Genomic DNA, 26,695 nt, shown 5'->3' with positions numbered 1-26,695 from the left:
ATATCCAGAACCCTAGCTGCGTGGAAGTCTGGCAAATGCGGTTTTTAATTTCCAACCTGCTCAATGGATGGAGGGTAGTGTAGAGGTTTGAGTGAGCCAATCCGTAGTATTAACCAATGTATTGTAGATTTCCTAGCAAGAATGGCTGAAGCCTTTCTGCCCCCAGACACTTTTGCTACCATCTGAATATTTCACTTTGCATTCTGAGACTCTCTGAAATTCTACCAATTTGAGATTCATTTGGTTTAACTCAGCTTCCTCTTTTTTTTTTTTTTTCCCTGCAAAAAGCTTTATTGTTTCCATTTGGTCCAAGGCTTGGGAGAGGGCTCCAGGGTGGTTAAAAAGCTGCCTAGTGGCTGCAGAGAGGGGCTTCAGGCAGGAGCCCTGACGCCAGAGGGGCTCCTCAAAGGCCGCTGGGCTCCGGAGGCTCCTAGTCGTGCTGGAGGGTGAGCCTTTCGACGAGGGACTCGCCCAGCCCCGCCTGGGGACCGGCCGGCCTGCGGAGGTTGGTCAGGTGAGCGCGCATCTTCTGGATGAGTTTCACCTGCTCATCTAGGCGGCGGCTCTCCGGGAAGTCACGGAGGCGGGGGTCTGCGCGGGCAGAGCCCAGGGCGTGCAGGTCCGCAGGGGCCTGGTTCAGGTTCTGCTCCATGATAATGGCGGCTTCCACAGCGTCCTGGGTTTCACCCCGCTCATCCTGAGACGCTTCTGCACGTCCTGGAAGAGGGCGCGGCCGCCGCGCTGTTTCTGCATTTTCAAGAGGCGCTGGGCGCCCTCACGCTTCCCCTCGGGCACTTCGCGGAGAAAGTGGCCCAGGCCCTCCAGAGCCGCGTCGTGGCGGTGGAAATAGGAGCCCAGAGAGAGGTAGGTGCGCGAGGCCCGCAGGTGCATGTTGACCAGGCGGTTGACGGCGGCCTCCACCTCGGCGGAATCATTCTGACGAATCTGGGAGCTCGTGGTGGATCGGTAATACGGAGTTAAGCTCAAAATATGGTGTTGGTGGTCCCGGTGACCAAGGATAGCTGACTGGCTAATTGCGAAGGTCGCAACTGGAAAAAAGGTTGGAGGGTGGTCGGAGGCTGGAGCAAAGGGCATCCCTGGGTCTGTTCCGTCCAAACACTGATGAAGCAAGAGACAGATCAGGGGACCGCCGAGCGCACTGCCAGCTTCCTCTTTTTAAAAGGTAAAAATCTCCCAGAACGTGAAAGTGGTCGGACTATGCTCTGGGAGTGCAGTTTTTAACAGGTAGGAAAGAAGGATTATTAGGGACCTGAGGAAATATGGGGGGTAGAGATGACCAGGCACCAGGAGGTAGAATGACAGGTACATGCCCATTTCGTTCATGCCCATCTCAGATGTCTTTTGCTTACTGTTTTGCATTGGGCGGAGTCAGGATTCAAAGAGAGATATTTTCTTTTCATACTTCATTCCCTTTTGTACCCCAAAAGACGAATGCTTCTCAAATCACAGAACCCAAAGTAGTGCTATCAGAATGACTTAGATCATCCATGTTTGAGATCAAATAGCCGTGACTATCCTGGTGCCAAACATACATAGCTGTTGTTTCTGTGGAAATTTGAATTTTGGGCTCTGAACCATTGACTTGCAAATGACTTTTGGTTACAGAACTCTTTGTAAGTTGGGGACTGCTTTTACTTATTTCATGAGTAAAGATGTCAAAAGGAAGAATGCCAGATTTGCACCATGCTCATTAACTATTTAGTGAAAAGAAATGTCAGCCTAGAGAAATAAATGAAAAGAAATACTGCCTCTCTGAGAAGTCAAAACTGATGAAAAACAATCACGCAGGCACAATGCCACTCTTCAGAAACATGGAAACTCTTTTTTCTTCCCCATTTTGCCTAGGATTTTCTCTTCTGCATTTAAAACAGTTGGATAGTTCTAAGTTTCAAGGCTACTGATTATAACAGAAAATCAGTGGTAATTGGAAGCAGTGGGATGTTTGGAGAAGTAATAGAGGTAGCTGCTCTCCAAGTTATCCTGTAGGACTTTCCATGGCAATGCAATCAGGCAGTGGAAGCTTGGCTGACTGAGTGAGTGCAAGCAAACAGTCCTACAGAGAATGGTGCTGTCTCTTCAATCCTTTTATCTCTGGTGGTGAGTGGGAAGTAGGGGAATTCTTTGGCAGAAAATTTTATCCAGGGGTTGACAAGGGTTATTTGGCTAAAAGAGGTTATTGTTATATATAGTGAAATCAAACTTTCCATGAATTGTTTGCTATTAAAGCAAATTGAAAATAGGCCTTGCATCTTCAATAAGGGAGGTGAAACTTGTAGATTAACTTGTGAGCTTTTTTTTTTTTTTTTGGACTAAAGAGACGTATAAGTTGCTTTTATTTGGAAGATACAGTCGCCATTTTCTCTTCAAAAATGTATGTTATTTTTGCTAATATCTTACTCTTGTCTATGAAAACATTATTACACTTAAAAGCATGATTACTATTTGACAAGAATTTGTCATCATCCTTAAATTAAAGACCCTCAAATTATGTTTACTAATTATTATTTAATTCCATACATTTAATGATACTTTAAAACACATGAGTTATTTTGTAACTCCCAGTATCACAAAGATAAATTTGATTCCATAGACAAAGTGTTGTTCCCAAAGGAATATTTCACTTAGGCAAAGAGAGGAGCACAGAAAAAAATTAGTGAAACTCTCAGTGCTCTGTATAACTCAGGCATTATATGGCATTTTTTTTCCTGTGAATATCATGATATGTTGAAAAGAGAAGGTAATGAACATATAGTGTTTAAAAGGCCCAAATCCTCTTCTGAGTGCCTCCGACCTATTATTTAACTGTGACATTAGATCTGAAATCTGATCTTTTGAAAGTTTTGTTTTGCCCTGCGTGTTAAAAAAATATGATTTCCATATCATATTATATGATTGGCTGTCAGAATATAAACCAGTAGCCCAGTAAAAAATCATTTCATATCATTTGGTAAATACCATGATTGAGGATACTTATGATTGTGGATCTGGGTAGGCCACATATTTGGGGGTTTGGGAAATTCCAAAGCTTAAAATCATATTGATTTTATAGCGAAGAAGAATCTCAGTTAGTTTTGAGGTTTCAAAAATGGACTGCTCAAGGAATATTTTCTTGCTTTCTCAGGCTCCACGCAGTTTTCCAGAAGCAAGCATTCATCCATTCAGGGAGCTATAACCTGTAGTTTCCACTTTTCAAGCGATTGCCCTTAAAACCATGAGAACAGGCCCTAGGATTTATGGAGATCCACTTCTCCAGGCAAGCAGATCCTTCCAGCTTTCACCTGTCAGTTTGTCAGTGTTCGCCTCCGTATCCGAGGAGTTTCTTGCAGCCTCTGAAGTCTAAGATATAGAATGAATGGAGGAGGGCACAAAAATCTAACTCATATTCATGGACTTGTCTCTCCAATAAAGAGGCTGTTTTATCTTTTTTTTTTTTTTCCCTAATCAAGCCATTATCATGAAACAAGGACATGTAATCTTACCAGAGCAAAATTGGGGTCGTGCCATAGGCTAGCTGAATGAGCGCTCTATGGCATGATGATGTATGGCCACTGCACAGCAACGCCTTTACCACATCAAATCTGCCCTTTAATTACATTTTAAATCTCATTTGCAGAGATTTTATCATCATGGAAATTGCTCTGTAAATGTGCCCATGATGAGACCCAATAAAAGTTTGCTGAGAGGAATCGAAGACAGAGGAGACGAATCGGCAGCTAAAACGTTATCATCAGACAGAGTTTTCCTGGCTTTAGGCAAAACAGTCCGTGCAGTAGCAGAAAATCTTCTTTGACTCAGAGGTGTATTTCCCCCAGATGATTACAAGGAGCTTTGCCTGTAGCGCTATCACTTCTTCGAGAAGCTGAAGGCAGAGTTCTGCTTTCCGGCTCAGCGGGCCTTTGTTTCCCAGCCTCAGAGCCATCACTTGAATTTATAGTTGCCAAGATGAATAATACAATATTTGCCTCATGTTCCTGACTTCATGCATGTAGGCAGAGTAGACCTGAGATGCTTTAAAGGAACGATGGCTTTCCTTGCACCTCTGCTTTCTTTTCAGAGTCATTTAAAAATATCTATACTGCTGGGTTACGGAAGGCATGTGAGGAAGATTCTTAGGTAAAGTGTGAAGTCAAAATGTTCTTTCTCTCCAACAGGGATTGTCTCATATCATTGTGTAGCACAACCGATTTGGTTTCCTTTTAAGCACATTCTTAATTATCTCTTTCTTCAATCTTGAACTGGTTCACTGAGGTACTGGACAGAGATCCTAGAGCCATAGCTACGCTTTCCCAGAGGTACCAACTTCCGTGTCTTTCCCCAGGCCCCTGGCTGAATGCCCCCCCCCCCTTTTCCGTCATGTTCCCCACCAACCCCTCTTTTATTTGATATTTATTTCCCAAGCGGATGGCAGGGCAAAATGGGAAAGGGCCAGATTACTTGAATGTGGTTAGAGTGACAGGAATCTCCTTCTAGCCCTCAAGGGCTGCCTTTTGGTGTGCCCCCTTCCCGAAATCTAGTCATTTTGTGCCTGAGATCACTATGACTAATTCAAAGATGCATAAGTAAGCAAAAATCACATTTTAGTGACTTTTTAAAAAATAAATTTCTTTTATTTGTTTATTTTTGGCAGCGTTGGGTCTTCGTTGCTGCGTGCGGGCTTTCTCTAGCTGCGGCGAGTGGGGCTACTCTTCGTTGCAGTGTGCGGGCTTCTCATTGTGGTGGCTTCTCTCGTTGCGGAGCACAGGCTCTAGAGCTTGTGGGCTCAGTAGTTGTGGCGCACGGGCTTAGTTGCTCCGCGGCATGTGGAATCTTCCCGGACCAGGGCTCAAACTCGTGTCCCCTGCATTGGGAAGCGGATTCTTAACCACTGGGCCACCAGGGAAGCCCTTTAGTGACATTTTTGATGTGTTCTTTTTCCTGAGAGTTTTCTGTTAAAATGGTACTTGAAAGATATGTTGTCTTCATTAATTCATTGTATTTCTTGGAGGTAGAGGTAGGCTACTGCTCTCCAGTCCCTCTTAGTGTGTCTCAGAAGCCCATGAACTTATCGGTCATATTTTGTGTTTATGAATATTTGTGCAGGTTTCTCAGGAGAAGATCCATCATTTTCACAAAGGCATTCATGACCTCCAGGAGATTAAGGACCATTATGCTAGACCAGTGGTTAATTCTCAAAGGGTGATCCCTAGAGTAACAGTGTCAATATCACCTGGGAAATTGTTAGAGTGCAAATTCTTGAGCGCCCCTCCAGACCCGCATAATCGTGAACTCCAGAGTTGGGACCCAGCAGCCTGTGTTTTTTTTGTTGTTATTTTTTTGTAATTTAATTTTATTTATTTTTTTATACAGCAGGTTCTTATTAGTCATCCATTTTATACCCATCAGTGTATACATGTCAATCCCAATCTCCCAATTCATCACACCACTACCCCCACCACCCTGCGGCTTTCCCCCCTTGATGTCCATACGTTTGTTCTCTACATCTGTGTCTCAATTTCTGCCCTGCAAACCGGTTCATCTGTACCATTTTTCTAGGTTCCACATATATGCGTTAATATACAATATTTGTTTTTCTCTTTCTGACTTACTTCACTCTGTATGACAGTCTCTAGATCCATCCACGTCTCAACAAATGACCCAATTTCGTTCCTTTCTATGGCTGAGTAATATTCCATTGTATATATGTACCACATCTTCTTTATCCATTCTTCTGTCGATGGGCATTTAGGATACTTCCATGACTTGGCTACTGTAAATAGTGCTGCAGTGAACATTGGGGTGCATGTGTCTTTTTGAATTATGGTTTTCTCTGGGTATATGCCCAGGAGTGGGTTGCTGGATCATATGGTAATTCTATTTTTAGTTTTTTAAGGAACCTCCATACTGTTCTCCATAGTGGCTGTATCCATTTACATTCCCACCAACAGTGCAAGAGGGTTCCCTTTTCTCCACACCCTCTCCAGCATTTGTTGTTTGTAGATTTTCTGATGATGCCCATTCTAACTGGTGTGAGGTGATACCTCATTGTAGTTTTGATTTGCATTTCTCTAATAATTAGTGATGTTGAGCATCTTTTCATGTGCTTCTTGGCCATCTGTATGTCTTCTTTGGAGAAACGTCTATTTAGGTCTTCTGCCCATTTTTGGATTGGGTTGTTTGTTTCTTTAGTATTGAGCTGCATGAGCTGTTTATATATTTTGGAGATTAATCCTTTGTCCGTTGATTTGTTTCCAAATATTTTCTCCCATTCTGAGGGTTGTCTTTTCGTCTTGTTTACGGTTTCCTTTGCTGTGCAAAAGCTTTGAAGTTTCATTGGGTCCCATTTGTTTATTTTTGTTTTTATTTCCATTTCTCTAGGAGGTGGGTCTAAAAGGATCTTGCTGTGATTTATGTCATAGAGTATTCTGTCTATGTTTTCCTCTAAGAGTTTGATGTTGTGTGGCCTTACGTTTAGGTCTTTAATCCATTTTGAGTTTGTTTTTGTGTATGGTGTTACAAAGTGTTCTCATTTCATTCTTTTACATGTAGCTGTCCAGTTTTCCCAGCACCACTTATTGAAGAGGCTGTCTTTTCTCCACTGTATATTCTTGTCTCCTTTATCAAAGATAAGGTGACCATATGTGCGTGGGTTTATCTCTGGGCTTTCTATCCTGTTCCATTGACTTATATTTCTGTTTTTGTGCCAGTACCATACTGTCTTGATTACTGTAGCTTTGTAGTATAGTCTGAAGTCAGGGAGTCTGATTCCTCCAGCCCTGTTTTTCTTTCTCAAGATTGCTTTGGCTATTCGGGGTCTTTTGTGTTTCCATACAAATTGTGAAATTTTTTGTTCCAGTTCTGTGAAAAATGCCAGTGGTAGTTTGATAAGGATTGCATTGAATCTGTAGATTGTTTTGGGTAGTATAGTCATTTTCACAATGTTGATTCTTCCAATCCAAGAACATGGTATATCTCTCCATCTATTTGTATCATCTTTAATTTCTTTCATCAGTGTCTTATAGTTTTCTGCATACAGGTCTTTTGTCTCCTTAGGTAGGTTTATTCCTAGGTATTTTATTCTTTTTGTTGCAGGGGTAAATGGGAGTGTTTTCTTAATTTCACTTTCAGATTTCTCATCATTAGTGTATAGGAATGCAAGAGATTTCTGTCCATTAATTTTGTATCCTGCTACTTTACCAAATTCATTGATTAGCTCTAGTAGTTTTCTGGTAGCATCTTTAGGATTCTCTATGTATGGTATCATGTCATCTGCAAACAGTGACAGCTTTACTTCTTCTTTTCCAATTTGGGTTCCTTTTATTTCTTTTTTTTTCTCTGATTGCTGTGTCTAAAACTTCCAAAACTATGTTGAATAATAGTGGTGAGAGTGGGCAACCTTGTCTTGTTCCTGATCTTAGTGGAAATGATTTCAGTTTTTCACCATTGAGGATGATGTTGGCTGTGGGTTTTTCATATATGGCCTTTATTATGTTGAGGAAAGTTCCCTCTATGCCTACTTTCTGGAGGGTTTTTATCGTAAATGGGTGTTGAATTTTGTCAAAAGCTTTTTCTGCATCTATTGAGATGATCATCTGGTTTTTCTCCTTCAATTTGTTAATATGGTGTATCACGTTGCTTGATTTGCGTATATTGAAGAATCCTTGCATTCCTGGGATAAACCCCACTTGATCATGGTGTATGATCCTTTTAATGTGCTGTTGGATTCTGTGTGCTAGTATTTTGTTGAGGATTTTTGCATCTATGTTCATCAGTGATATTGGCGTGTAGTTTCCTTTCTGTGTATCTTTGTCTGGTTTGGTATCAGGGTGATGGTGGCCTCATAGGATGAGTTTGGGAGTGTTCCTCCCTCTGCTATATTTTGGAAGAATTTGAGAAGGATAGGTGTTAGCTCTTCTCTAAATGTTTGATAGAATTCGCCTGTGAAGCCATCTGGTCCTGGGCTTTTGTTTGTTGGAAGATTTTTAATCACAGTTTCAATTTCAGTGCTTGTGATTGGTCTGTTCATATTTTCTATTTCTTCCTGGTTCAGTCTCAGCAGGTTGTGCATTTCTAAGAATTTGTCCATTTCTTCCAGGTTGTCCATTTTATTGGCATATAGTTGCTTGTAGTAATCTTTCATAATTCTTTGCATTTCCACAGTGTCCGTTGTTACTTCTCCTTTTTTATTTCTGATTCTGTTGATTTGAGTCTTCTCCCTTTTTTTCTTGATAAGTCTGGCTAATGGTTTATCAATTTTGTTTACCTTCTCAAAGAACCAGCTTTTAGTTCTATTGATCTTTGCTATCATTTCCTTCATTTCTTTTTCATTTATTTCTGATCTGATCTTTATAATTTCGTTCCTTCTGCTAACTTTGGGGGTTTTTTGTTCTTATTGCTTTAGGTGTAAGGTTAGGTTGTTTATTTGAGATGTTTCTTGTTTCTTAAGGTAGGCTTGTATAGCTATAAACTTCCCTCTTAGAACTGCTTTTGCTGCATCCCATAGGTTTTGGGTCATTGTGTTTTCATTGTCATTTCTTTCTAGGTATTTTTTGATTTCCTCTTTGATTTCTTCAGTGATCTTTTGGTTATTAAGTAGTGTGTTGTTTAGCCTCCATGTGATTGTATTTCTTACAGATTTTTTCCTGTAATTGATATCTGGTCTCATAGCGTTGTGGTCGGAAAAGATACTTGATACTATTTCAGTTTTGTTAAATTTACCAAGGCTTGATTTGTGACCCCAGATATCATCTATCCTGGAGAATGTTCGATGAGCACTTGAGAAGAAACTGTATTCTGTTGTTTTTGGGTGGAATGTCCTATAAATATCAATTAAGTCCATCTTGTTTAATGTATCATTTAAAGCTTGTGTTTCCGTATTTATTTTCATTTTGTATGATCTGTCCTTTGGTGAAAGTGGGGTGTTGAAGTCCCCTACTATTATTGTGTTACTGTTGATTTCCCCTTTTATGGCTATTAGCATTTGCCTTATGTATTGTGGTGTTCCTATGTTGGGTGCATAAATATTTACAATTGTTATATCTTCTTCTTGGGTTGATCCCTTGAACATTATGTAGTGTCCTTCCTTGTCTCTTGTAATAGTCTTTGTTTTAAAGTCTATTTTGTCTGGTATGAGACTTGCTACTCCAGCTTGCTTTTGATTTCCATTTGCATAGAATATCTTTTTCCATCCCCTCACTTTCAGTCTGTATGTGTCCCTAGGTCTGAAGTGGGTCTCTTGTAGACAGCATATATACGGGTCTTGTTTTTGGATCCATTCAGCCAGTCTATGTCTTTTGGTTGGAGCATTTAATCCATTTACATTTAAGGTAATTCTCGATATGTGTGTTCCTATTACCATTTTCTTAATTGTTTTGGGTTTATTATTGTAGGTCTTTTCCTTCTCTTGTGTTTCCTGCCTAGAGAAGTTCCTTTAGCATTTGTTGTAAAGCTGGTTTGGTGGTGCTGAATTCTCTTAGCTTTTGCTTGTCTGTTAAGCTTTTAATTTCTCCATCAAATCTGAATGAGATCCTTGCTGGGTAGAGTAATCTTGGTTGTAGCTTTTTCTCTTTCATCACTTTAAATATGTTCTGCCACTCCCTTCTGGCTTGCAGAGTTTCTGCTGAAAGATCAGCTGTTAACCTTATGGGGATTCCCTTATGTGTTATTTGTTTTTTTTCCCCTTGCTGCTTTTAATATTTTTTCTTTGTATTTCATTTTTGATAGTTTGATTAATATGTGTCTTGGCATGTTTCTCCTTGGATTTTTCCTGTATGGGACTCTCTGTGCTTCCTGGACTTGATTAACTATTTCCTTTCCCATATTAGGGAAGTTTTCAGCTATAATCTCTTCAGATATTTTCTCAATCCCTTTCTTTTTCTCTTCTTCTTCTGGGACCCCTATAATTCGAATGTTGGTGCGTTTAATGTTGTCCCAGAGGTCTCTGAGACTGTCCTCAATTCTTTTCATTCTTTTTTCTTTATTCTGCTCTGCAGTAGTTATTTCCACTATTTTATCTTCCAGGTCACTTATCTGTTCTTCTGCCTCAGTTATTCTGCTATTGATCCCTTCTAGAGAATTTTTAATTTCATTTATTGTGTTGTTCATCTCTGTTTGTTTGCTCTTTAGTTCTTCTAGGTCCTTGTTTAACGTTTCTTGTATTTTCTCCATTCTATTTCCAAGATTTTGGATCATCTTTACTATCATTATTCTGAATTATTTTTCAGGTAGACTGCCTGTTTCCTCTTCATTTGTTAGGTCTGGTGTGTTTTTGCCTTGGTCCTTCATCTGCTGTGTGTTTCTCTGTCTTCTTATTTTGCTTATCTTACTGTGTTTGTGGTCTCCTTTTCGCAGGCTGCAGGTTCATAGTTCTCGTTGTTTTTGGTGTCTGCCCCCAGTGGCTAAGGTTGGTTCAGTGGGTTGTATGGGCTTCCTGGTGGAGGGGACTAGTGCCTATGTTCTGGTGGATGAGGCTGGACCTTGTCTTTCTGGTGAGCAGGTCCACGTCTGGTGGTGTGTTTTGGGGTGTCTGTGGCCTCATTATGATTTTAGGCAGCCTCTATGCTTATGGATGGGGTTGTGTTCCTGTCTTGCTAGTTGTTTGGCATAGGGTGTCCAGCACTGTAGCTTGCTGGTCGTTGAGTGGAGCTGGGTCTTGGCATTGAGATGGAGATCTCTGGGAGATTTTCGCCGTTTGATATTACGTGGAGCTGGGAGGTCTCTTGTGGACCAGTGTCCTGAAGTTGGCTCTCCCACCTCAGAGGCACAGCCCTGATGCCTGGCTGGAGCACCAAGAGCCTGTCCTCCCCACGGAAAAAGAGAAAAAGGGAAAAATATATATATATTGTTGCTCCCAAAGTCCCCCTCCTCAATTTGGGATGATTCGTTGTCTCTTCAGGTATTCCACACATGCAGCGTATATCAAGTTGATTGTGGAGATTTAATCCTCTGTTCCTGAGGCTGCACAGAGAAATTTCCCTTTCTCTGCTTTGTTCGCACAGCTCCCGGGGTTCAGCTTTGGATTTGGATCCGCCTCTGCATGTAGGTCGCCTGAGGGCGTCTGTTCTTCGCTCACACAGAACGGGGTTAAAGGAGCAGCTGACTCGGGGGCTCTGGCTCACTCAGGCCGGGGGGAGGGAGGGGTACGGAGTGCGGGGCGAGCCTGCGGCAGCAGAGGCCGGCGTGACGTTGCACCAGCCTGAGGCGCGCCGTGCATTCTCCCGGGTAAGTTGTCCCTGGGTCACGGGACCCTGGCAGCGGCGGGCTGCACAGGCTCCCGGGAGGGGCGGTGTGGAGAGTGACCTGTGCTCGCACACAGGCTTCTTGGTGGTGGCAGCAGCGGCCTTAGCGTCTCATGCCCGTCTCTGGGGTCTGCGCTGATAGCCGCGGCTTGTGCCCGTCTCTGGAGCTCGTTTAAGCGGCGCTCTGAATCCCCTCTCCTCGCACACCAGGAAACAAAGAGGCAAGAAAAAGTCTTGTGCCTCTTCGGCAGCTCCAGACCTTTTCCCGGACTCCCTCCCGGCTAGCTGTGGCGCACTAGCCCCCTTCAGGCTGTGTTCATGCACCCAACCCCAGTCCTCTCCCTGCGATCCGACCAAAGCCCGAGCCTCAGCTCCCAGCCCCCACCCGCCCTGGCGGGTGAGCAGACAAGCCTCTCGGGCTGGTGAGTGCTGGTTGGCACCGCTCCTCTGTGCAGGAATCTCTCCGCTCTGCCCTCCGCACCCCTGTGGCTGCGCTCTCCTCCTTGGCTCCGAAGCTTCCCCGCTCTGCCACCCACAGTCTCCGCCCGCGAAGGGGCTTCCTAGTGTGTGGAAACCTTTCCTCCTTCATGGCTCCTTCCCAGAGGTGCAGGTCCCGTCCCTATTCTTTTTTCTCTGTTTTTTCTTTTTTCTTTTGCTCTACCCAGGTACATGGGGAGTTACTTGCCTTTTGGGAGGTCTGAGGTCTTCTGCCGGCATTCAGTAGGTGATCTGTAGGAGTTGTTCCACATGTAGATGTATTTCTGATATATTTTTGGGGAGGAAGGTGATCTCCGTGTCTTATTCTTCCACCATCGTGAAGCTCCTCCTCCAGCTTTCGTTTGATTTCCATTTGCATGGAATATCTTTTTCCATCCCCTCACTTTCAGTCTGTATGTGTCCCTAGGTCTGAAGTGGGTCTCTTGTAGACAGCATATATATGGGTCTTGTTTTTGTATCCATTCAGCAAGCCTGTGTCTTTTGGTTGGAGCATTTAATCCTTTCACGTTTAAGGTAATTATCCATATGTATGTTCCTACGACCTTTTTCTTAATTGTTTTGGGTTTGTTTTTGTAGGTCCTTTTCTTCTCTTGTGTTTCCCACTTAGAGAAGTTCCTTTAGCATTTGTTGTAGAGCTGGTTTGGTGGTGCTGAGTTCTCTTAGCTTTTGCTTGTCTGTAAAGCTTTTGATTTCTCCATCGAATCTGAATGAGGTCCTTGCCAGGTAGAGTAATCTTGTTTGTAGTTTCTTCCCTTTCATCACTTTAAGTATATCATGCCACTGCCTTCTGGCTTGCAGAGTTTCTGCTGAGAAATCAGCTGTTAACCTTATGAGAGTTCCCTTGTAAGTTATTTGTCATTTTTCCCTTGCTGCTTCCAATAATTTTTCTTTGTCTTTAATTTTTGCCAGTTTGATTACTATGTGTCTCAGTGTGTTTCTCCTTGGTTTTATCCTGTATGGGACTCACTGCACTTCCTGGACTTGGGTGGCTATTTCCTTTCCCGTGTTAGGGAAGTTTTCGACTATAATCTTCATATATTTTCTCTGGTCCTTTCTCTCTTCTCCTTCTGGGACCCCTATAATGCGAATGTTGTTGCATTTAATGTTGTCCCAGAGGTCTCTTAGGCTGTCTTCATTTCTTTTCATTCTTTCTTCTTTATTCTGTTCCACAGCCGTGAATTCCACTATTCTGTCTTCCAGGTCACTTATCCGTTCTTCTGCCTCAGTTATTCTGCTATTGATTCCTTCTAGTGTAGTTTTCATTTCAGTTATTGTATTGTTCATATCTGTTTGTTTGTTCTTTAATTCTTCTAGGTCTTTGTTAAACATTTCTTGCATCTTCTCGATCTTTGCCTCCATTCTTTTTCCGAGGTCCTGGATCACCTTCACTATCATTATTCTGAATTCTTTTTCTGGAAGGTTGCCTATCTCCACTTCATTTAGTTGTTTTTCTGTGGTTTTATCTTGTTCCTTCATCTGGTACATATCCTTCTGCCTTTTCATCTTGTCTGTCTTTCTGTGAATGTGGTTTTTGTTCCACAGGCTGCAGGATTGTAGTTCTTCTTGCTTCTGCTGTCTGTCCTCTGGCAGATGAGGCTATTCATCCTGTGTTTTAGTAAGCCCTCCAGGTGATTCTCAAGCTCGCTCAAGTTTGAGAACCACTCTGCTAGACAAAACACCAATACGTGATGAAAACTCATATTCACAGACATATGTGGATGACATAGAGAAAACAGACCTCTCTCTCCTGCCTCCCATGGACCTTCCCCTCTGGCCACATAGTTACTCAGCTCTGACTTGTATTCTTATCTTGAGCTTTACTCATGCTTTTCCCTCTACTTCAAATTTCATTTTCCTACTTCTCTCCTGGTCAGCTCCTACTCGTCCCTCAAGACCCTATATCATTTGTGTGATGGCATCTGCTAATCTTGGCAATAAGGCTAATTGCTCTGTTCTCATAGGGCTCTGTCTGCTTTAACAATATTCCATGTTATTTGGGTTGTGTGTTTGTTTAAGACTTTTTCAGGAGACTGTGGACCCCTTGAAATAAGAAACTTATATCTTTTGGTTATATGAGTTTTTTCAGGTATAGTTTAGGGGAGACCCCTGTCTTTCTGCCAGTCCACAAGAGGGAATAATCAGACAGCCAGAAAGGAACAGGACTGTGACAGAACCAGGCAGAAGGCTTTTTCAGCATGTCTCTTTATTTTCTACTCAAGATAACATTAATTGTTACACATTACCCCCATTGCCTTCTCAGTCCCCTGTTGGTGAGGTTGTTTCATTTTGTTTTTCTGTTAAACTCTAAACTATATCAGAAATTTGAGCAGAGATTCACTAAAACTATGCAGCTCCTCTGCCCCTTTCTGAGAAGAGTGGACCAAAAACATTTGTCCATGGTAAAGCACTATGGACATGACCTGTTTACCACTTCTCTTTCTTGGGGTAACTAGACTTCTTCATTTGTAGTCAAGATCAGTGACAATGATGAAATTCAACTGAAAAGTTTCCTTTCTTGCTTCAGGGCACTATGAGGCAGATTTCCACTGTTCCGTAACGGATATTACCATATAGCGCCTATGTAAATATTCTTATTCTGTAAAATAAATCTGCAAAGACATCCTTTTCTCTGTTCTAGTTCTTTATGAAAACTTATATAATTTATCTTATGAGCATAGAAAGACCTAAGCCTTCCCGTACCTTACTCTTCTGGTGATAGTTTTTAATTTTAATTTAATTTAATTTAATTTTAATTTTTCTTGGTGGTATATTTTATTTTTTTAATTAAAAAAATTTTTTTATTGGAGTAAAATTGCTTTACAGTGTTGTTAGTTTCTGCTGTACAATGAAGTGAATCATCTATATGTATATCTATATCCCCTCCCTCTTGGACCTCCATCCCACCCATCTAGTTCATCACAGAGCACCGAGCTGAGCTCCCTGTGCTATACAGCAGGTTCCCACTAGCTATCTATTTTACACATGGTAGTGTATTTATGTCAAACCTAATCTCCCAGTTCGTCCCACCCTCCCCTTCCCCACTGTGTCCACATGTCCGTTCTCTACATCTACGTCTCTATTCCTGCCCTGCAGATAGGTTCATCTGTACCATTTTTCTAGATTCCACATATATGCGTTAATATACAATATTTGTTTTTCTCTTTCTGGCTTACTTCACTCTGTATGACAGACTCTAGGTCCATCCACCTCACTACAAATAACTCAATTTCGTTTCTTTTTATGGCTGAGTAATATTCCATTGTATATATGTGCCCCATCTTCTTTATCCATTCATCTGTTGATGGACACTTAGGTTGCTTCCATGTCCTGGCTATTGTAAATAGAGCTGCAATGAACATTGTGGTACATGACTCTTTTTGAATTATGGTTTTCTCAGGGTATATGCCCAGTAGTGGGATTGCTGGGTCGTATGGTAGTTCTATTTTTAGTTTTTTAAGGAAGCTCCCTACTGTTCTCCATAGTGGCTGTATCAATTTACAGCCCCACTAGCAGTGCAGACGGGTTCCCTTTTCTCCACACCCTCTCCAGCATTTATTGTTTGTAGATTTTTTGATGATGGCCATTCTGACCGGTGTGAAGTGATACCTCATTGTAGTTTTGATTTGCATTTCTCTAATAATTAATGATGTTGAGCAGCTTTTCATGTGCCTCTTGGCCATCTGTGTGTCTTCTTTGGTGAAATGATAGCGTTTTTAAATCTACATGTTCTCAGATGAAAGAAGCATCGTCTCATGGCCAAAGGCCTAGAATGCCCTGGGATTGCTTCAGTAAGATGTTCAGTTCTGAACTGAATGCTTTGGGAAGGATTAGTAGGTATATAATAGAAAACTCATGAATGAGTTTCTGGGCTCAGCAGACTAGGTTCCAGGAATGAAAAAGTATCCAAGATATTTTACCAGATACTTTTTTAAATTTAGTTTTCTCATCTATGTCATGTTTCCTTTGGCAGATATGCCCGTGTTACCTACCTTTATATTAATGTCCACTTACTTAACGCTTTCTTTTTCCTTTCCCTCATAGACTAAAAAAAGAGTAATTGTTCTCTCCCATCACTATCCACTCTGTTCCATGAGAGAAGAAAGCTAAATAGGGTGAAGTAACTCCCTAGGCACAGAAGAACCACTACACTCTCCAGAAGAAGTAATTTGGTCTACTTGGTAGTAGATAGAAATTAACTCACCAAAGAACACCAGGGAATCAGACCCAGTTATGTCAGCAGGACTTTAGTTAACATCCTGATTCTAGAAGCTTCTTTAACATTTAAACTTTATGGATACCTATAATTCATTTTAAAGGTAATATTTCTAAGCTTTAGACTGAGTACCCATAAATGAATACAGTTGTGTCCAATGTGTGTTTGTAAATTACTTGGAAATTGTCCTCCTATTTAAAGTGAAAGAAAATATAGAAATGTCTTAGATTTATTACATCATTAACCTTTTCTAAACAATTACCTCAGTGCAGGGTTGTTTTGTGGTTGTGGCAGGATATTATGAGGGTTTTTTAGGGAGTGGGAGATAGAATAAAGTTGTTGTTCTGCATTTACAACATCTATAATTAAAACAAGCCAGAGGAAATTAGCTACATGGCTGTTATGATTTCTAGTGTATTATCAAAAGTAATTGTGGCACTTTGCCATATGTTCTTGCCTTCTTACAGATTGCTATTGGGATAAGATGAGACTTGACATCAACTAATTGCTTATTTCTAATTCACAATCTTGAACTACAGTGTTTCTCTAGAGGAAAAAAAATAGCTCTGTGACAAAGAGATTCAGGAAATAAGAGCTTTTCTAACTTTTAACTCTATACATAATACAGACAAATTGTATAAATAAATATAACCAGATGTGTGTTGATCCATGGGAAGATAGTTGCCTATTTTAAGAATAAAAATGTATTCTGTTTGTTTAGAGCCATTCAAAATGATGAAAGGTATTAGTTCTGAGTTGACTGAGGAGGAATAAATAAGTTAATACCTAGCTGGAGAATAATTTCATTGCTTAGCTATTCTATTCAGAGCATTCCAGTATGTTTCTCAATCCAAATAGCTCACATATGCCTTAATGAGTTAATTATTGTGTTGTATTACCTGTAGCCCAAGTCAGAATTCACTTGCTTTCTGTCTGAGAGGCAGGGGAGGAATGGGGGGGCAGTAAAAAAAAAAAAAAAAGAACATAAATTCAGACAGATCTGTACTGTAATCCTGCTTCTGCCACATGAGAGCTGTGGGATTTGGACAAGTTATTTCATCTCTCCAAATTATAGTTTCCTCAGTTGGGGGCTGAGAAAGCCTACGTTGTAGAGTTGATGTAAAGGATTTATAAGGGGTGTTAAGTATTAGTTTCCTGCCCCATTTCATCCCTCTACTCCACCCTCACCCCCCCGCCCCCACCATCATGGCTCTGCAATAATAAATGTTGCAGTGTTGAAAAGGCCCATCTGGTCTTTCTCAGATAAGGTTAGTTATTTTCAAACAGGCTGATTCCTGCACATAATACATAATACAAAATGGAAAGTACCCTCAACATTTCATATGTGGTTGTCTCTATGAATTAAATGTGCAATCTAGAATTTACGTATAAAGACCTTTCAAGATTACCATTGGCAGTGACCTCCTGAAAGATGTCTCATGTAGGAAATGCTCACCCAATTATGAGCAATGAAGCAGTATAACAATATCTGAAAAAGTATTGCAACACAGTATGGGTCTTTTAAATGAATTTTAGATATATTAGTAAAAAAGAAAACTCAGCCTGTCTAAGGACTGATTTTATCTTCCGTCACCAACATTATGAAGGCATGCCATTCTTTTTTGTAACTCAAATACTAAGCCAAATGAATACAGACATTAGTTCCCCACTGGGTCCATGGCATCTTAACTTTAAAAACATCCAATGCAGTATTACTCTACCTACCCTTTCTCAGTGTTTTGTGTCCTTTAAAACTTACTCCTGCATATTTTGGGAATGCCTAATAGGATATATTTTAGGTAGGAGTGTCCTGATCCTATATGCAGCTTTGGTATCAATGCCTTAGCCTTGTCATTGTACTTTACTTGGCACCAAGAGGTGAGTGTGTGAACATGTGTGTTTGAAACACAGCATATATAATGTTTGTCTTGCTCCTTATGAAACTTAAAATAACATTTTTATCTTTAAAATGCTTTTGTGAGTAGTTATCACTTGGCCGAATTCTACCTTCCGAAGGTAGAGCAAGAGAAGGATGAAACTGAGTCACACATGCAGCTGTTTCTATGATTTATGAGCGCTGCAGGAGCATAGCATCCCTCTTCCTTACGTCCTCTCTGTTTCTGGAGCCACCGCTTTTTTGGTTCATGAATGGCTGGGGCTGCCTGTCAGCCAAACTTCCTGTTTCCATTCTCTCCCTGCTGCCATTTACCCTGAAAACTGCCCCCTAAATAATCATTGTCAAATCCTTTTTTGACTCTGTCATGCCTGCACCGGAACCTGCAGTGGGTTCTTATCATTATAGGATCACATGTAATCTCCAGGCTGCTTTCAAAGCTCTCAATGTCCACTCTGTACCCTTTGAACCCAGTTGTTGACCCTTCACAGCACCACTACCTCTTAGATCCTGCCTACATTTCTGGCTCTCATCCCTGTGCATTTGGTATTCATTTTCCTTGAAATGGCCCCACGTCTTCTTGGCTATCAAGCTTGGAGTCATGGAGGAAGGGGAGAGGGGTCCGGAGGGATACAGTTGTAATGAGAGCTCTCAATAGATCAGGCATTAAGTTAGCATTTAGATGCTCTACCCACATCACTTCATCTGATCTTCGCCTAAACCTTATAAGGTAGATATTATTAGCCCTATTTATGGTTGGAAAAACACAGGCTTTGAAGTATTTTATAATTTGCGCCAAATCACAAAACTAGCCCCTGGGGGAATTTTAGAATCTTAAGGGATCTTATAGCACTAAAGACTGGGCCCTTTCCACCGTGCAATACTTTGTCCCAATCTGTGTTAGTTACCCCCATCCGCTCCAGGCTTTAAGACGTACTCATGTCTTTATGTACTCTTTAGTTATGTGGACCTTTGTAACTCTTCCTCAACTGCTTCAAATCAGATTCCCCACGTAGAGTATAAACTCTAAACATAAAACAAACATTAAAAAATCATCCCCCAAACCCTCCCTTTGATCCTTCATCCCCCTTCAGGTGCTATCTTTTTTTTCAATCTAAACTTGGTAAACTTTTCAGTAATTCTGTGTGTTCAGTTAACCTCCTTAAGTCTTCTTACTCTTACATCTATTTCTTCCTCTCCTCTGAAACTGTTCTTATCAAGGTGACCAATGACCTTCCTTGTTGCCACATCCAGTAGACAGTGTTCTGTTCTAATGTGACCAATCTCTTAACAGTGTGAGACACTGTTGCCGGCTCCTTTCTTTTTGAAACCCTCCCTCCTCTCTTGGTTGCTATGACACCGTAATTTCTTAGTTTTTCTCCTACTTCTTTGGCTCCTCCTTTTCTGTCTCCTTTGCTAGGTTGTCTACCCCTACCTATCTCTGAATGTTGGCAGTCCTCAGGACGTGGTCCAAGGGCCCTTTTTCTTCTCTCTCCCTAGGTATGCTTACCCATTCCTATGGTCTTAGTATCAGTAAGCCAAATGATCCCAAATTTTTTTTTTTTTTTTTGGTTTTTTTTTTTTTTTAATTTATTTATTTTATTTATTTATGGCTGTGTTGGGTCTTCGTTTCTGTGCGAGGGCTTTCTCTAGATGTGGCAAGCGGGGGCCACTCTTCATCGCGGTGCGCGGGCCTCTCACTGTCGCGGCCTCTCTTGTTGCGGAGCACAGGCTCCAGACGCGCAGGCTCAGTAATTGTGGTGCACGGGCCCAGTTGCTCCGCGGCATGTGGGATCTTCCCAGACCAGGGCTCGAACCCGTGTCCCCTGCATTGGCAGGTGGATTCTCAACCACTGCGCCACCAGGGAAGCCCCCAAATTCTTAAAGTCAGCCCAGACCCCCGCTCTGAGTTTCACATATGTATTTGAAATCTCCACTTGAATGATTCACAGTCATTTTAAAGCATGACATGTGACTAGAACAGAAAACTGACTTTTCCCACAGCTTTTACCATTTCAGTAAATGACACTACCATGTGTTGTTCAAGTCAAGAATTTGGAGTTACCATTGAGATATCCCTTTCCTTTATTCTCATCATCCAGTCCATTAGTACGTGTAAGAAATCCAACATCCAAATTGTATCTCACATCAGTCCACTTCTCTCCTTCTACAGTCACCCTAGTCCAGGCCACCTTTATCTCTTGCCTGGATTAGAGGCCCTGGCCTCTAACTGGTCTTTTTGTTTCCTCTCCTGCCTTCGTTAATCTCCACATAGCAATGTAGTGATTTATTTAAAGCCTAAATGATAACATGTCACTACCCAGCTTTAAAAGCTTCTATTGTTTTCCATGGCTCTTGAAATAAAATTCAAACTCCTTACCATGGGACTTCAAGGCCCCACGTTATCTGAAGCCTCTCTTACCTCATCTCCAGCCACATTTCTTTCTCGGGAAGTTTTAGCCAAGATCTTTCCTATCACAGAGCTGATGCAAAGGTCTGCCCTGTTACTTGGGAGGACTTCTGTGCCCTTGGGTTTTCCTATAACTGGTGTCTTCTCATCTTTCAAGTCTCAGCTGACACTGAACCTTCTCTCATAGATGTTCCTTGACCACCGTAACCAAAGAACACCCATCACCACAACATGTACACCGCTACTCTTATCGTAGCCCCCCTATTTGTTACCTCCAGAGCATTTTCTTATTTTATTGAACACTTGTTTATCTGTTTACCATATTTCTCCCCTGTTCATCCTATTTCTCCCCTGTTCATCCTGTTTCTCCCCTGTTCATCCTGTTTCTCCCGTGTTCATCCTATTTCTCCCCTGTTCATCTCATTTCTCCTTTTATCCTTTTATGCTGTGAACATCAAAAAGGCAGAGGTTTGGGGTTTTTTCACCACTGCAGGCCTGGGTGCTAATATATTAAATATTAGTGGGAGGGAGGAAGGAAAGAAGAAGGGAGGAGAGGAGGAAGGGAGGGAGGAGTGAAGGAAGGAATTAAGGCCTGGGACTACACCTTTCTTAAATCATATGTATTCCCACAGCTCCTATTGAAATCTTGGACTTAAAATAGGCACCTAATACATGTTTCTGTGATGAATAAGTATGCAGACTCTTTTGCACTGTGACAGAATAAAAAGAAACTAGGAAAAACAAGATACAGAAGTGAAAAGATATGTCCCTTATCCAATCTAGTATATCTGAAATGAGCTCTTCAATTTAAAAAAGGTAATTTTCAGAATAGAGTAAACCAGAGGGTCAGACAAGAAGAGAAAGCATCACGTGTTACCAGAGTTTGGGATTGCTTAAGGCAGTCTGACAAATGGGATTTTGCTCTGTTTCCTCTGGGGTAATCCACCCTAGGCCGGGCATTTTTAAAGATTGGATTTTGAAATAAAGCTTTGCACCTGGGAATGTACTGAGGCAGGAGAACATATCCCTTCTCTCCACTGTTCTGGTGCTTAAATGTGAGAATTTTTGAACAAGATATGAAAGCAAAGACAACAAACCCTGCAGGATAATAGTCTCTGAGGACCTTAATAACAGCCATTTTTAAAGCAAAGCCTGTGGACTCCTAAATCCATAGCTGCTCGTTTAAGATGCATTGCGATGCAGTGGACCTGAAAGCACACTCCTTATCTACCTAGAGCAACCAGGCTCCAAGCCAAACGGCAGTCCTCAAATTAACTCTTGTTTATCTCGGGATGGCAACTCTCCTGCTTTTAGAAGAATTGCAATGGCCACATATAGAAGAGAAAAAAGGAGTCACGCACACTGTGAATCTGTATCCAACTGCATTTCCTGTGCGAGTTAGGAACCTCTGGAGGTTAGATTAGAATCCTTATAAAGTCAAGATTGTGGGTCCAGTTCCTTTATATGGGTGCTTCTCAAAAATCCATTAGGAAGGATAATTCTGTTTTGTTTTCCTAGTTTTAATTTCCAGTCCATAACAGACTGATACTTTTGTAACACGCAATAAATTACTTTTAAAAATTACAAAAATCAGACACAAAATGCAAGCCCATGCTTTTTATTTTTAGACTGCTATAAACGTTTCTAAAGATTTACTCTCAATTTCTGTTCTCATGATGGAGTGTGTGTGTGTGTACTCCAAAACCTCAAGTATTTAGAGCCTATGTTTAACAAATCATTTTGGGTAACCAAGCTAAGGGAGTTTTACTTTTGCATGTTTGTTTTTGTTTTATTTAACTTCTTTAAAGCATCAACACCTTTTGAGAATAACTATGTTGGGTAAATTCATTTAAAGAGTTCTACATACACTGCTTTCTTCTTAGAGTTCACTGAACATAAATCTGCCTTTTTCTGGCTCGTTCAGGATCATTAACATTAATTATTTTGCTTTGCTTTAAAGTTAGGTGATGCCTTCAAGGGCTAATAATATATGTAGGGCTATTAGTTTTCACACTTGTGTGACCCTGGTCAACTCTGAGTGCCTGCAGCTCCTTTTACACCTTTCTGGTTCTCTGTCAGGTGTCACTTCTTGCTGCTCTCAGTTTAGCCCTTAAGGATAACGTGTCTCCATTTTGGATCTTCTGTTTCTGACCTTTTAAGTTCTTAGAAATCAGATCATCACTTTTCTTTTTTTTTTTCCTATTAAGCTTATTTGAATTAGGCAAAAATTACCAGTAAAGAGGAACTAATGACCTTATCATTATTCACATACTAATTGCTTTCAGGAAAGATTAGAGATGGTGTGTCCGTAATGATTAATTTTGTGGGGAGATTTGGTCACTTATTCTTCCTACATCTTTTTGTTTGTTTTATTGCCTACTCCTCAGTTATATTCAAGATAAGGAGGTTATCATTTGATGAATTCTTTTTTAGAGACAGATAATTCCATATACATAGGAAAGAGAATATGTGGAATCTATTATCCCTGATGTTTTGGAATAGTATCATAACCATTTGTTTGGATAATAAAAAGAGGTGTGTAGCAGTAACTAATTCTTGGCATCTTCCTTCTTTATTTTTCGTCTTATAGAAGTAAGACTTTCATAACTTTTCATATTCTTCCCCGATTGTCTTACTACTTTCGATCACCATGGATCATTCTCCTTGTCAAATGAGATGGTACAAATGTAATCGATAATCTCATCTTTGTCCTTTACTTTTCTTCATAAACTTCTGTTCTCAGTAGCTTCCTGAAAGAAGGTCTTTATCCTACTTAGTTTAAGGACATCGACTATATTCTACCTGTTTCTTCTCAACACTCATTGTCCATTCCAATCATGTCGTGCAGTTCATTGTACCTGCTCGTAATCCAAACTCCTTGCCATGTTTTTGCCATTTCCAGGCTTTTCTCACTTGGAATACCCTCTTCCTCTTCCCTTCACCTTTCTCAATCCTATCCATCCTTCAAGGCTCAAACCAGGTTCCATGACTTTGTAAAGTCTGTTTCTATCACTTTTTTCCCACATTGATTCTCTTATAATAGAAATCCTTACATTAGCTATTACTTATTAAAGGCTTATTGTGTTCTAGATGATGTTCAAAGTATTTTACAAAGATTATGCCACATAATATTCCAAATAACCCAGCAGGTAGGTATTATTATTTAATATTTAGTGAAGCCAAGGAGACTAAAGAGTCTTTAAACTTATGCAGCTAATAAGGAAAAGAGAAGGAAGAGACTAGGACTATGTCTGTTTAACTGCACTTTCCCATTAGTTTTCCCTGGAGGCTGAGAAAGGGGACTTATGACAGAAGTAGGCTAGATGCTCAGAAAGGAAGGATGGTGAGATTCGAAAATGCTCTCCAGGAAACACAATACTCCCTACTCCTAAAACTGCTTCGTAAGCATAGAAGCATGCTGCGTGCCTCACATCTGAACTTTCTTGATGTTCACAGTTGAAATTGGCTCCATAATTATACATAACTCTAGGCTCTATGTCTCTTTCTGAGGGGAGGGGCTGCATATTATTTTTCCATTGGCACCCATTTTCTCAATTATTTTATGCTCTCTCTCTTGTATTGGATATATCTGCCCACTACTTTAGATATGTTTAACAGTCTCCATATTAATAAGACCGTAAAGTTACTCTTTGAGTACTGGAAACAATGTTAGTCTGCCTTGTGCTAGATTTGCTGAAATTTAAGCAGGAATATTATTAATAGGAAACATTTTTTAATTAATAGGAAAAAACTCAGAGGTGATATAGCCTAGTGGGTAAGAGCCTGGTCCCTGGAGTCCGACGGCCTCGGTTTGAAATCTCGCTGCGTGGATTATTAGCTGTGTGACCTTGTGCATTTTTGCCCGAACCTCTCTGTAATTTCATTCTCTTATGTGTGAAGAGAAGATATTAATAATGCCTACCCTAGAGAGTCACTGAGAGGATTAAATGAGCTCATGTATATACAGTGCTTTAGACAGTGTCTGTTGTAAAGGAAGTCTTATGTATGTTGTTGCTGTTGCTGCTGCTTCTGTTGTTATGTAACAAATCCTTGTTCCCTATTCATTAGTTATTGTTCTTCCTAAGGAATACAGTCACAAAAAGAAGAGAAAACTTACATTGAACGTCGCAACTAAGGCTTGAGTGATCTTTTCTAGTTAGGTCAGAAGTGAAATAAAACTACTTAAAAATATCTGTGAAAATTACTTTTTGTCCAGATTGGGTCTCCTCTGAGAATTCGATTCTCCGTTCGAACCTCCTGCTTTTCTGGGGCCCCTGAGTCTAAGGTTAATCTTAGGATAAATGCCATCATGGTAATTTTATGCAAATATGAGTGTGTTCCTTCCTACCTGCCCTGTCAATGTCTCCCTCCCCACCTAGGACTCATGCTGCCTACTTGTACTAAAAAATCTCCACTACAGCAGGCTAACTTCCTAAAGAAAGCCTTACGGTCCTCACCGATACTCACCTCCATTTTAGAGCAACCTACCTGAGTCCTGTAGCTTGACGGAATCCCTGCCAGCCCGCCAGCCCGCCAGCCCAAAGGAGCATGGCCAAACTACGTTTATGCTGATATGTCAGGTCATTACTTCCTGTAATGTTCACATGACTCTTAGACAAAGGAGTGAATTACTGATGGGAGAATTTCTGTTCTGGCAGCGGGGATATTTTGTAGCAGACTTTTTCAGTGCAAATAATTTTTGCTCACAGGTGGTCCCAGCTGCCCAATTGCAAAATGAAAAGTGAAAAGGGTAGTCAGGATTCCATTTTTCATTTTGAACAAATCAATCCATGTGGGTAAATTTTAATCAAAATCAGTAATGCCGTCTTTCCGTGTGCTTTAACCTCAGTAGTTGTTTTTTCCCCTTGTTAGCAGTAGCCTTGTTCAGCTTCAATAACTACTGTCTGTTATAGTCAGTGCTTACAGCAGCAAATGGTGTGTGGAGACAGCCTAAGATCTTCCAGAGTCAAAAGAACTGGATGCATTGCCCACACTTAACACTTTTGGCAAGTCAGTTAAACATCTCTGAGCCTCGGTGCTCTCATCTGTAAAACAGAGAAAATATTATGTACTTCACTGGGTAAGGAGTAGGAATAACTAAAGCAATACATGTGTAAGTGCTTTGTAAACTGTAAAGCCCTTTACTATACATGTGTCATTTGTTGCTGTACACTACCATCATAAACTAGAGAAGTAATACTGAGTTAAGAGCTACCTTCTTGCCAATGCTAAGACTTTACTTCAGCTACTTCTGAATTTCCAAGGGGAGAAATTTTAATCCGAGTATGTATGAGGTTTGGCAGGAAATTCTCAAGGTGTAGTTGATAATATGAATGACTTAAATAAAAGGTGCCTACGAGATTTTAGAAAAAGTAAAGGCATAACTGTCTCTTGCCTTCCTCTTAGATTTCCCACAGTGCTAAGGCTAGACAAATAACCAGTCCTCAACAAGCACTGGTTTATCAATTTTATATTCATTTCTTTCTCGATGATACAACAGAGATGTTTAAATTCAGGGCAATGTAAGTGACAAAGATGAAAATTAGCAAATTTCATGAATCAACATCCTATTTATGCTTGGGAAGACCTCTCATTTATTCAGCAAAGTATTGATGACTTCACGATACCATAATCTTAAGGAACTATTGATTAAGCCTGGGTCTCTGCTATAAATGCAGGACATAAAAATTCAAATGTACTGTAATTTATATGCATGCTAATGTAGGAAGCTGATTGTATTAGTCAAAATATCTTAATTTTGTTGACAACAAAAGGTTTGGTCTTAATTCCTTAAGTGTGTACTCTGAGGCCAAGTTTTAGGTAGCAAACAAATCACATACAACAAGAAAAGTAAAGTAAAAGAGAGAAGTGGGGGCATTATCTTGATAACTTGGATCTGTTTGGTTTTTATTCCTGAATTATTTAGATATATTAACCTCAATTTTCTCTTTCACTGAAGAAGTAGCAAATTCAGCAGGGTATGTTTTTCCATGTAGGTACACAAAGATAAATTGGATATATATTTGATCAAGCTCCATTCAGCAAGAAGCCCAATACTGGTTTTCTACCACATCAGCTAGTTTCAGAATCAGGCTATTTCCTTCCAAAACAAGCCTGTTTTTGATGGGATAAAGATAGATGCTCCTCGATATGTTTTAGTATTTCTATTCTTTCAACTCCAGATGGGGTTTATCCATATTCCCCTCCTGTCTTGCAGTCGAAGGGAATGAGACAGAATTCTCTTTAGAGTCCATCGGTGATACTTTGGCTGCCAGAAATAGTGACAGGAGACATTCATCGTCCATCTCCCTGCATCTAAGAGGGTGCAACTGAAAACACAGGCCACTTCTTCAGACTTTGTAACATGTTATTGCTGCCACTTTTCCTTCCTTACTTTAGAAGAGTAATTTAATTCAATTTTAGAAAGGGGGGGGACTTTTCTAGTT

At 40.6% G+C, this 26,695-nt stretch overlaps 1 protein-coding gene and 1 pseudogene across 6 annotated transcripts in view; one reads left to right on the top strand and one right to left on the bottom strand.

The window, feature by feature from the left end:
• The window catches only part of DMD (dystrophin), a 2,476,968-nt gene that overhangs the window by 2,054,580 nt on the left and 395,693 nt on the right, over window positions 1-26,695 (top strand). The gene's annotated exons all lie outside the window — the stretch shown is intronic.
• On the bottom strand, window positions 431-24,799 carry LOC132357856 (ferritin light chain-like; annotated as a pseudogene).

Source organism: Balaenoptera ricei, chromosome X (assembly GCF_028023285.1).
Source record: "Balaenoptera ricei isolate mBalRic1 chromosome X, mBalRic1.hap2, whole genome shotgun sequence".
Classification (NCBI taxonomy): Eukaryota; Metazoa; Chordata; class Mammalia; order Artiodactyla; family Balaenopteridae; genus Balaenoptera; species Balaenoptera ricei.
The sequence above is the reverse complement of the archived record's forward strand: the minus strand, read 5'-3'. Positions and strand labels throughout refer to the sequence as shown.